This window comes from Lactuca saligna, chromosome 8, assembly GCF_052625555.1.
Source record: "Lactuca saligna cultivar CGN05327 chromosome 8, ASM5262555v1, whole genome shotgun sequence".
NCBI classification, from domain to species: Eukaryota; Viridiplantae; Streptophyta; class Magnoliopsida; order Asterales; family Asteraceae; genus Lactuca; species Lactuca saligna.
Window position 1 is genome coordinate 108,800,261 of NC_136424.1, and position 11,680 is coordinate 108,811,940.

Genomic DNA, 11,680 nt, shown 5'->3' on the forward strand with positions numbered 1-11,680 from the left:
CATCTTGTAGAAGCCTTTACTACACACGATTATGAGGATATCAAGATGGTAGATACTCTACCTCAAATGGATATCCCAGCCTTAGCTTCAACAGTACCCCCACCTACAAGTGCATCACATGCAATTGGAGAAGAAGAGGAAAAAGAAATGCACCCATGGAAACACTGGATGATGACATAAGAGAGGTTGGCAAGGAAATTATGAAGGCAGCTCAGGCGTTCGCGCAAACTAATAATCTTGACAAGGAGATGGATGAATGTATTGAAAAATTGAAAGGCTTGGAGTGGGGAAATTCTTATCCGAAATACATCACCGCTCTTATGTTATTCGCTGAAAATGCTGGTAACAGGAAAATTTGGTTACGCCTTGAGTCTTCGACTTGTGAGTTGTGGGTGAAAAGTGCGGGAAAGAGTTATGGATTACTTGGTTGACTTTAGTATGACTTTAGGATGTTTTTTGCTTTATGCTTTATGGATTTATATTATGGTACATGTTATGGATTTTTATGTGTAGGGTTATTTCGTGTTATGTTTAGGATTTTTAAGTTTAGGTTATTTATGTGTTATGTTTAGGATTGTCAATTGGTATTGACCTTTTTATTATGGATTTTTATTTTATGGAGTTATATGCCATCCATTTTAATGTTATTGATTAATTTTATGGTTTATGTTATAAAACTTATGTGATTTGTATTAAAATGTAACAGGTTACATTTGGATAAGGAAGGTGAATTTTTAGGTTTCCTTATACTCTCATGCTATTGGTTGATGTTGGTTCAGAAAAGAAAAAAAATTGAAAGAATAAAAGCTAACGAATCGGAAGAAATTGGGCATGCATATACACAAGATTTGATACACGGAGATCCTATACAATGTTTTGATATGATACGTCTTTCACAAGATGCATTTGTATTATTATGCAATCATTTTACTCAAAGAAATTGGTTGCAACATAGTAGGACAATAAGCGTTGAAGAGAAGATGGCTATATTTTTACATGTTGTAGGACATAATGAATGTTTTCGAGTTGTTAAAGAAAGATTTCACCACTCCATACGATTCATCAATGTTTTCATGAAGTGCTAAAAGCAATGATGTGCTTTTCAAGAGAAATTATTGTACCAACATCTTCTAATACAACAAGAAATACCTCGGAACGTTATAGACGGCTAAAAAACATATTTCCTGGAGTATTAGGTGCACTAGATGGAACACTTGTACATGCAATTGTGCCCGTTGATGAACAAACTCGCTATAGGGGGAGAGGAAAAGGTGAATGTTATCAAAATGTAATCGGAATTTGTGATTTTGATATAATATTCACCTTTGTATGGGCTGGATGGGAGGGCATAGCACACGATTCTAAAGTTTTGAAAGAAGTTGCATTTAATCCGACTTATGGATTTCCATTCCCTCCACCAGGTTTGTCATTTTTCTATAAGCTTTATTATCTATATTATTTATATGATTAATTTTTCACCCATCTACAGATAAATATTACCTATGTGATGCTGCATACACCAACACCCATGAATTTATGGCTCCTTACCGCAATACTAGGTATTGGTTAGTTGATTTTCGAAGAAACAGGGCTTTAACTAAGGAAGAAAGGTTCAATCATGCTCATGCAAAACTTAGAAATTTCATTAAACGTGCTTATGGTGTATTGAAGGTGAGATTTCCAATTTTAAATCGTACGACTCCTTATCCTTTTCCAGTGCAAAGAGACATAGTCATTGCCTGTGTCGCGGTCAATAATTTTATAAAGAAGTACGATATTGAAGATGACCTATTTACAAACTTTGAACAAAGCACTATGGTTACTCCTAATGTGGGAGGTGGAGGAAGCGAGGGCTAAAACATACAAGGCATAGAATGGGATTCGGAAGCCGTTGAGTATATGACTACTTTGCGTGACAAGATTGCTAATCAGTTACTTTCAAATGGTTCACATTAAATGATTTACTTTTTTATTATGTATGCCAATGTGTATTTGGATTTTGTATTACACTTCTTATTTGGATTTTTAATTATGTATGTTTAATTTGGATTTAATGTGATAATTTTTATTTGTATAATTATTTTATCCAACACAAAAGGACAACATAAGGATAATATGGTCATTTTAATCATTCAGCACAATCAGTCAGATAAATAATCAAACAGCATAAATTCAGTCAGATGTAGACTCAGTCAGCATTTCTAACCCAGTCAGCTCCTAACTCAATAAGCTCTAACCCAATCAGCAACTATCAAACGACCCCTAAGCCATCTATTTGCGATGTTGCACCGTTTGTAGGGTGTTTCTCCTAAGGGTCTGATCAGACACAAGGTGGAGAAGCTGGATCTGGAAAAGTTGAACCTCCCAAAGTCCTAGCCATGCCCATTGTCAAGAAAGAACTTAAGGGCAAAGATAAGTTAATTGAAGAAGAGCCCATAATTGATGATGACGAAGACAACGAGCCTGATGAAGCTGAACTTAAAAGGCGGAAGGCTCGTGATGCTGAATAGAATGAAAATCAATGAATCGTCAGGGAGGCTGAGGAAAAAGAAAGTGAAGAAAAGGAAGCTCATGCCATACTCAAAAGCAAAATGTTGTTATTTCGCTTGTGGACCCTGAAGCGAATCCATCATGATGTTGTAGAGTTTCCAAGCTAGTATTGGTTGGATCCTGTTGCATCCTTTGATCGTCAAAACTCTTAGGATTCACAACTCGATCTTCCCATTACTTCGAAAGCTTTTAAGATTCGTGCTTTCGTGAAGGTTGCAAATGCTCCTTTCACATACAGTGGTGCTGATCAACTGTTGTTCTCTTTATACTTGAGGCACATGAAGCCCCACTATCAAACTTGGAGTGTGCACAAAATAGTTGTCGTGAAGGTCACTCGGCTAATCGAGACTGAAAGATTCCCAATGCGAAGTTCAAAGTAGCGAGAGGTTCGGCTTGTCAAGCCTACGAATTCACCCTCGCAGACTTGCCCTGTTTGAATCCCAATGACTGGAATGTAATCTACAACATGTTGCTAAGAGAGAAAGAGAAGTACGAACATGTTATGTCCCATCTCTAACTGATGCTCAAGTCTTATATTCAAGAAGTTGGATTGATGGATGTGGATATTGCTACAGTTCTTATGAAGAAGCTGAATGGTGTTCCCAAGGAAGATCTGAAAGACTTAGAAAAATTAAAGCCAGGGAAGATATACAAGGAATGATGGTTCGTAGTGTACCAGTCCAGAGAACAAACAGGAGCTGACTTTCGCAAGTCTTACTTCTATCTCGAAGACAAACATTTGTACAATACTGCTTGTCTGGAATTTATATTGGACTTGATTACCATTCAAGGGAAACCACAAGGACGATGTCAAGTGCTTTTTGGATACGATTTTTTGGTATATTTAGGTTCGCAAGACACTACTTTGCTTTATTCTGAAAATCTATGAAGTGCAGAAGCAAATCACTGGTTGATGGGCTATAGCCTCAGTTGACGCAAAGGGGAGATTATTGAGTATTTTGTTGTTGTGTCATTGGGCTTTGTAGTTACTCTGCTTTTGTAAATGGGTTGGGCCTGTCCTCACGTATTTAATTCTAGGGTTAGAGTATATATTGTGCATGCATGTATCTTATTTTAAAATACTCCTTTTATTCATCTTATAACCCAAGCACGCCTCTACAGTGAAATTTATTCATCGTGTTTAGCTGACGCATGACTTTTAATCATTCAACATCTGTTTGATTATTACTGTGTGTTATTACTGTGGTGATTCAGGCAGCGTTTCATTTCTAGGAATGATTTTTTTTGACGAAGATGAAAAACCAGGCTTTACGTGGGCAAATTTTCGACTAGAAAATATTATTTTCTCAAGGCCTTCGGGGCTCCTGGCTTTCCTCAGGTGTTAGGGAGGTATTCTAGGCTTTAGGGGTTGAAAAGTAGTTTGAAAGGGTGTTTTAAGATAAGAGAGAGGTTGAAAATTGTAAACTAGACCTGGAGGCCCCGCATCCTATTTATAGGAGGCTGAGGTCTAGTATTACGCTAAGTGTAATTCCTTGGTATGCTGGGCGTATTAATGTGAACCTCAGTACGCTGGGCGTACATCTCGTACGTGGGGCGTAGTACCTTGAATCCTTATCCAAGTTTCAGACGTATCGATAGTGTGAGATACGTGTTGCATGTGACGGTAAAGGCGATGTGGACAATATGAGGCCTAACTTCCGAGTACGCTGGGTGTACTCTTGTACGCGAGGCGTACTCCTATTTTTCAAACTTAAAAAATTCGTAACTTTCGCGTACGAGCTCCGTTTTTACATTCTTTATATCATCGCGTATGTGAGACCGTGCTCTATAACTTTCATTTAGACTCCGTCGGCTACATTTGATTTTAATATTAAAGGTATAATTTTAATAGGTTGGGACAAGAAAAGTTCATTAAAAATTCATAACTTCTTTATCCGATGTTTATTTTCGTCTGTCTTTTTACCGTTGGATTTCTTTTGACAAGATCTATGATTCTCATTTAGGTTGTTTTAGCCAAAAGTTGTTCGATCTAAATTTCGAGTTTCCGGTTGCATATTGCTATGTCAAATCTTAGAAAATTTATAACTTGATCGCACGAAGTCAAATTTGGACGTTCTTTTTACGTACACTCTCGGTTTATTGTATACTACAATGTTCATTTAGATACCTAAGGCTAAAAATCATTTTATTGTAAACTAACGTTTTTATGCTACACAGTGTTTTGTCGGTTTTGTCGCGGATCTTTGATAGGTCATAACTTCTTTTTTATAACTCAAATTTCAGTGTTCTTTATAATTTTGGAATCCTTGTCATGATCACTACTACTTTCCTCATAGATATCATGTTTATTTAACATTTTTTTTTTGAGGATTGATTTAAGTAAATGCACATAGTATTCAAAAATTTCTCTTTATTACTTAAAAAACTAGTTACAAGTTAATCTAAACTATTACACTGATTTGAAATTACGGGTCTTTACATTATGGGCCCAATTGATTAGAATTATGGTTATGGATTGGGATCCAATTATTAATTGGATGTTATTGGAATTGATAGCACGGGGATTTGTCAGACCGGTAGAGATATATCCGAGAGATTTGGTAGTTGAGGTGAGTTTCCTCACCAAGTTTACTGTGTCGAAGGCACCAATGCCAGACCATGGTTTTATATGTTAGGTTGCTAGATGTTTGTGTGACTCTCGCATATGTATGTGCTTGTATGCGTACTGGGCAGGGGTCGTTATGTGATTTAGGGTTGGGTCCGTTACACTCATCGGGCGGGGCCTATTATATGTTAGATATGTGTGGTATATTGTATTTTGGGAAAGTCACTAAGCTTCATGCTTATGGTTTTCGGTTTATGTTTCAGCTACTTCTGGTTCGAAATGGATGAATTTGGTGTGAATTTAGAGCACACACCACATTATTCTGCATTTGTGATTTACTATGATATTTTATGATGTATTGATACACTTTGTTCCACCTTGGTTACATTATAATGCTTTAGGATTATAGTTTTATAAAGTTAAAAATGAAATTTTTGGTCTTAATTTTTAGGACGTTACAAGTTGGTATCAGACTCTTACTTTGAGAGATTTAGATATACTCTTGGGTGTGTCTGAACTCAAATTGAGGATTCGGTAAACATTTTCAAAAAAAAGGAAATGTTTTATAAAAGGGTTTTCCAATACAAGAAAAGGGTGTAGTGTATGCAATTGACTGAGCTCCATTTCTCCCAAAATACCCATACATGTTACATGATATGATTTGATCTATGAATCTGTGAATCGCATGCTAGCTAGGGCTCAGGATATGTTCAATATTTACATGATAGAATGCTAGGAGAGATGGATTTGTATGTCTATTGTATGAGCATGTAGATTTGCATGCTAGTACTGATAAGTCAGTGATAGGATGGTCTGATTAGGTTATGCCTGATTCAAATTACTTCATGCTCAAATGCTACTTTCTTTGTGCTTTTAGGAGTTCTCGCTAACATCAGCTAACTAGTAAGCAAATATGTTAAGTTACATGTCGCGGGAACTAAATAATTTTAGAAGGTTAGGTTTTAACTTTACTATGAAACTCTTGTTTGAGTCCAACCATTATAGCGTGATACATTTCATTCGAAAAATTATATGGAGTCTATATATGTAATTGTATTTGTGAGCTAGTTAGAGGGTGCTGGTAGGAGTTCCTTCTACAACTAATGGCGGAGAGTGGTGTGGTGATTGCCCTAGGAAAACTTAGGAAGAGATTTAGTGTTGGGAGCCTTATCTTGAGGAAGGTTGTACATGTGGATAGGGAGTGATTTGGAGGATTCAAGGTAATCCTTGTGGAAAGTACGAATAGATGTGGAAGGTAGTATGGGCCCATACTACTAGAAGCAAAGGATCCATACTCAGGTCAAGGAGAGTTGAAATGAAACCATGAAGTTTGTAGAGTATGAGATTCCTTGATACACACACACACACATATATATATATATATATATATATATATATATATATATATATACATACATATATATATATATATGTATATTATGATGGTTTATATGGTCTATTTTTAGTATGATGACTCTTCAAGGCAAACCGGTTGGTAGTTCCTGTGCCGGTGAGGGCTCGGGCTCAGGTTCTAGAATCAGGCAGTTGGATGATCAGACGCGGGAGCTCATTTTGTCTGAGGTTATGTGTTGCATACTTAAGTAGACTCCTATGATCTTTGGTACGATCAAGGAGGGTATTATGGTGTAACAACCCGACGTTGTTCATCGCCAAAACCTGTTCTACCCGAAAAATTCGCCGTTATCAAATTCGTTCCGTTTTCACTTTGGGTTAAATTATTTAAACTTATATGTTTATTATAATTTAATGAGTGTCCAAACCCCTTAGGAACTCATGTAATTAGCCCAAAATATTTATTTCATAAGTTTTAGAAACGTCCCCGCCGGGTGATGGAAACTTAATCGGGTGCAACCTAAAACCTCGTTTAATGCCGGTATCGGGTAGAATTCCACCGTGTCCAAGTTTTAGGACCTATATAAATGTGTTTAAGCACCCATTCGAAGCTTTTTCTTCCTCTCTCTAATCTCTCTCCTAAATCCAAAGTTTAAGGGTCCAAAACTCAATTTTAAGGCCTCAAATCCCTAAGGTACCTTCCTAACCTTAATCTATAGCATATTTGGCTTCCAAATTAGGGATTTAATCATGATTTAAGACCTTGTATATGAGTTTACGGCCCTGGAAGGATCTTAGTCCGTAAACTCATAATAAGTGGGTTTTTAAGCCCTAAAACCCCTCCTAAGCAATTTTGGACTTTAGATATGGCTTAATGGCTTCATGGAAAGGACTTATAACATTTAAAACATGGTTTTTGATGTATTTGAAGGATTTTATAGCCAAGGCACAATCTTGGGCCGTAAACTCATATTTAATGGGTTTTCTTGACCTTAAACCCTTCCAAATCACTAATAAGGCTTAGATATGAATTATACAATATTGGTATTAGCATTTGGACACTTGAAACATAATTTTTGAGGGGTTATTGTGAGTTTACGGCCAACGCAAGAGCTTGGGCCGTAAACTCCTTAAAACATGGTGTAAATTCATTTTAAAGTGTCAAAAAGCCCCTATAACACCCCTAAAACCTTGGAATGAATTTTAGAAGCCCATACATACAAGTTTTTAGCCTTAAAACATATGGATTTACTCTCTAAGAGAGTTTACGGCCATGAGAGGGGTCTCATAGGCTGTAAACTCCAAAAATCTCTTCAAAACATCAAGTAAATGCATGTAAAGCCTTGAAACAATTTTACCAATCACATAGGCCGTAAACTCCAAAAATCTCTTCAAAACATCAAGTAAATGCATGTAAAGCCTTGAAACAATTTTACCAATCACATGTAATTTATTTTAGCATCATTTAACACCATTTTCTTGAGTATTTAGGAGTTTAGGGCCAGGAGCCTATGCTAGGCCGTAAACTCCCACAAATAAGTCATTTTGATGTTTTAAATCCATTCCAAGCCTTTAAATCCAAACCTAGAAAAATGTCCTTAAGTGTTACAAGCCATTTTGTGCCATATCTCACCCCACCATGAGTTTACAGCCGTAAACTCATGGGGAGAGGGTCATGTGGCCGTAAACTCCCTAAGGAGTGTTCCTTTGAAGTCCCATTTCATTATCCTAACTATATGTGTCCCTAAATGTCACCCGGGTCCCTCCAAACACTTGTATCGGGGTGTTTTCGCGACTAGAAGCAATTGTCCCTACCAAATAATCAATCTAGGTCCTAATTAGATACAAATGTGTATCTTTACATTATACTTAGGAACCTCATGTGTTTACAAGCCCCAGATCAACTCTTAGCATCCAAACTGTCACATATCTCGTCCGGTGAGTTCATACCCCTACGCCCTTCTCCGTGTTTTTCAATGTTTTCAGGGGGGGGGGGGGATACAAGCAAACTATAACTGTTTTCAAATCATAATATTGATATGTTTCAAATATATCTGACAAACTTATAAAACTCTTTTACTCCTTATGTATTATGCTGAGAATAAGGAATGATTTATCAATTACAACTAAATGGATTTTAGTTAAGAAAATAACCAAACTAATCAAATTATTATGGGAATAATTTGGGGTTCTGTACTGTTCGTTTTATCATGTACTAATATCTACATAAAGTTATTAGATAAACTATGTCTGATTCAGTTTATTTCCGTATCATTTGAATGTATTGTCAGATAATTTCATTGTATGTATCTATATTCGCTGTATTACGTTTCATAATCTTAGTATGTTGATATCGTATGAGAACCCTGTGAATAGTTTAGTACTAGTTTGTGAGATAGTCACTACCCTTTATGGATGATCAGTAAATCCTCCCCGGAAGTGTAACCAGAGTCTCCTGGAGGGAGAGCGTGGAATTTATGAATAGATCTATTCGGGACTGACAATCCCACACCTTAACTGCTAGCTACAGTTAGGCGGGCACTCCTGGGGTGACAAATTTCTGGATATCGTTTCGACGTCTAACAAATGTCAAGGAGGTCTCATTGTCGTATTAGCATGGTTACCCGACTCACAAAATGTATTAATATAAGTTTATTCACAGCTTGGGTTTTAGAATCTTTATCTAGTTCGGGATAGTGATCCCATGGTTTATCAAACTATTTTGTATCTAGTCCGGGATAGTGATCCCATGGTTTTCAAATATATCTCTTAGTATATCAAACTATCTTGTATTTAGTTCGGGATGATAGTCCCAAGGTTATCAAACTACTTTCTATCTACAATTCGTATATATTATGATATTTCATATCTAATTCGGGATGTTTTCCCCATGATTTTTAACTATATCTTATACGGGATAGTAATTCCATGGTTTTGAATCTATAACTATTGCGAGATAGTAATCCCATGGTTTACACTTATATCTTGTCCGGGATAGTGATCCTCTATTACAGGATAGTGATCCCATGATTTCAATCTATATCAAGTACGGGATGATAATCCCATGGTCTAAATCTATATTTTGTCCGGGATAGTAATCCCATGGTTCCCAATCTATATTTTCATATATATCAAATTATCTTGCGTCTAGTCCGGGATGGTAGTCCCATGATCTTTAATCCATATTTTCATATGTGTCAAACTATCTTATATCTCTTTCGGGATAGTGATCCCAAGATTTTCAATATATAGTTTTGTATTAAGCTATACTTTGTGATATACAACTGGTCTTACAATTAGGAAAATATGGGATTTTCCTAGGGTAAAATACAACACGTAATCGAATTGGTAACAAATGATAACTAAACTAACTTTGCATAAGAAAATATGGGATTTTCTTGGATAACAAACCTTTTCGGAAAACTAAAGGAAACCGATACATTTTCATAAAACAAAACTGCTTATGAACTCACCAGCTTTATGCTGATTTTCAAACCGCTTGTATTCTCAGGTCCAAGTTAGACAGGTACCCGGCGATATCTTTTGGTGAAGACGGTGTGCTCAGAAGACTCGTCTCAACTTTTGTTAATATGATGCATATGTATATCTTGTATAACTTTACTTTTGAAACAAATGTAAACTTTCATATATATATATATATATATATATATATATATATATATATATATATATATATATATATATATATATATATATATATATATATATATATATATATATGTAATGTAATGGTTGTTTACTGTGATTACTATGTACATTGGATTTGATACACAACGTGGAGTCCACCCCGGAAATGTTTCCGCCTTTTATTTTCGGGGTGTGACATATGGAGCTATTCGAGGAGCATTTGGGCTATTTCTGTTCTGAGATGTTGTCCATGTTGGGGGCATGTTCATTGACCTTCCATGAGTTCAGGGCATTTTGAGCTCCGAAGTTCTTCGGGAAGAAAGACTCGATTGTGAGCAGAAAATGGTTAGCAGATGTTGCTAACGCTTTCCTAACCAGCAGTTGCCCTGATGGAGAAAAGGTCATACTTGCATCCCATCTTCTGAAAGAAAGAGTCCAGGACTGGTGGGAGGAGGAAGTACATGTCTTGGGAGGCAAGGCGATTGATTCCATGCCATGGGATAATTTTGTGACTAGGTCTAGAGCTGAGTTTGCACCAGTGATTGAGGTGCAGTAGCTGGTGTGATAGTTTCAGGACCTCTACCAAACTACTGAGACGGTGAATGAGATTATTGTTATGTTCTTGGAGAGAGCGTTGTTGGTTCCGTAGTATGTGGTGCATGAGGAGATGAAGAAGGAGAGGTACAATGAGATGTTGAGGAGTGATATCTGGTAGTATGTGAGTTGGTCCAGCTGCAAGACACTGGATGACATGATTGCGAGAGCCAGGGAGAGGAAGATAGATATAGAGATGGAGAAGAAGAGGAAGCCATATTATGTGCAGAGTGCAGAGGGTTCGGGAAAGGTGCCCAAGGTTGTTGATATGAGATCGTGGGGCCAGTAGGGTCGGGGCCGTTGTGACAAGTGCAGGAGGACCAGTGTCAGCACCTACTCCTACGATTATATGGATTACTAACAGCCACCAGGGCAAGGTGGATGCACCTGTGGTGAAGCGCATGGCTTTTCAGTTGACGGCTGAGGAGGCTCGCATGACACCTGATTTGGTGATAGGTATGTATCTTCTCCTTATCTCTTTATTTATATTAAATTGTGTTCTTATATTTATGTTTTTTATTTTAGGATCGTTCCTCATGAACGACATGTATGCTTTGGTATTGTTTGATTCGGGGGCTACCCGATCATTTGTATTGCTTGCGCTTAGCAAGAGGTTTACTGGAGCTCCGGGGGAGCTGGATTGTCCATTTGACATCGATATTGCAGATGATCGATCTATCCGGGTAGCAAAGGTTCATTAGGGTTGTATTCTTCAGATGTTCAGCGAGTAGTATGTTGATTTAGTTCCTATTCGTCTGTGCGAGAACAAGGTTATCGTGGGTATGGACTAGTTGAGCCCTAATGGGGTGGTGATCAGTTGTGAGAATAAGTTATCTTGAATTCGATCCCCAAGTGGGGGAGAGCTAGTGGTTTAGGGAGTAAGATATCTCATCGTTGGACGATTTTATGTTCAACAGCAAGGGCAAGATGTTATCTTCATTAGGGTTGTTCCGGATTCATCGCCTATGT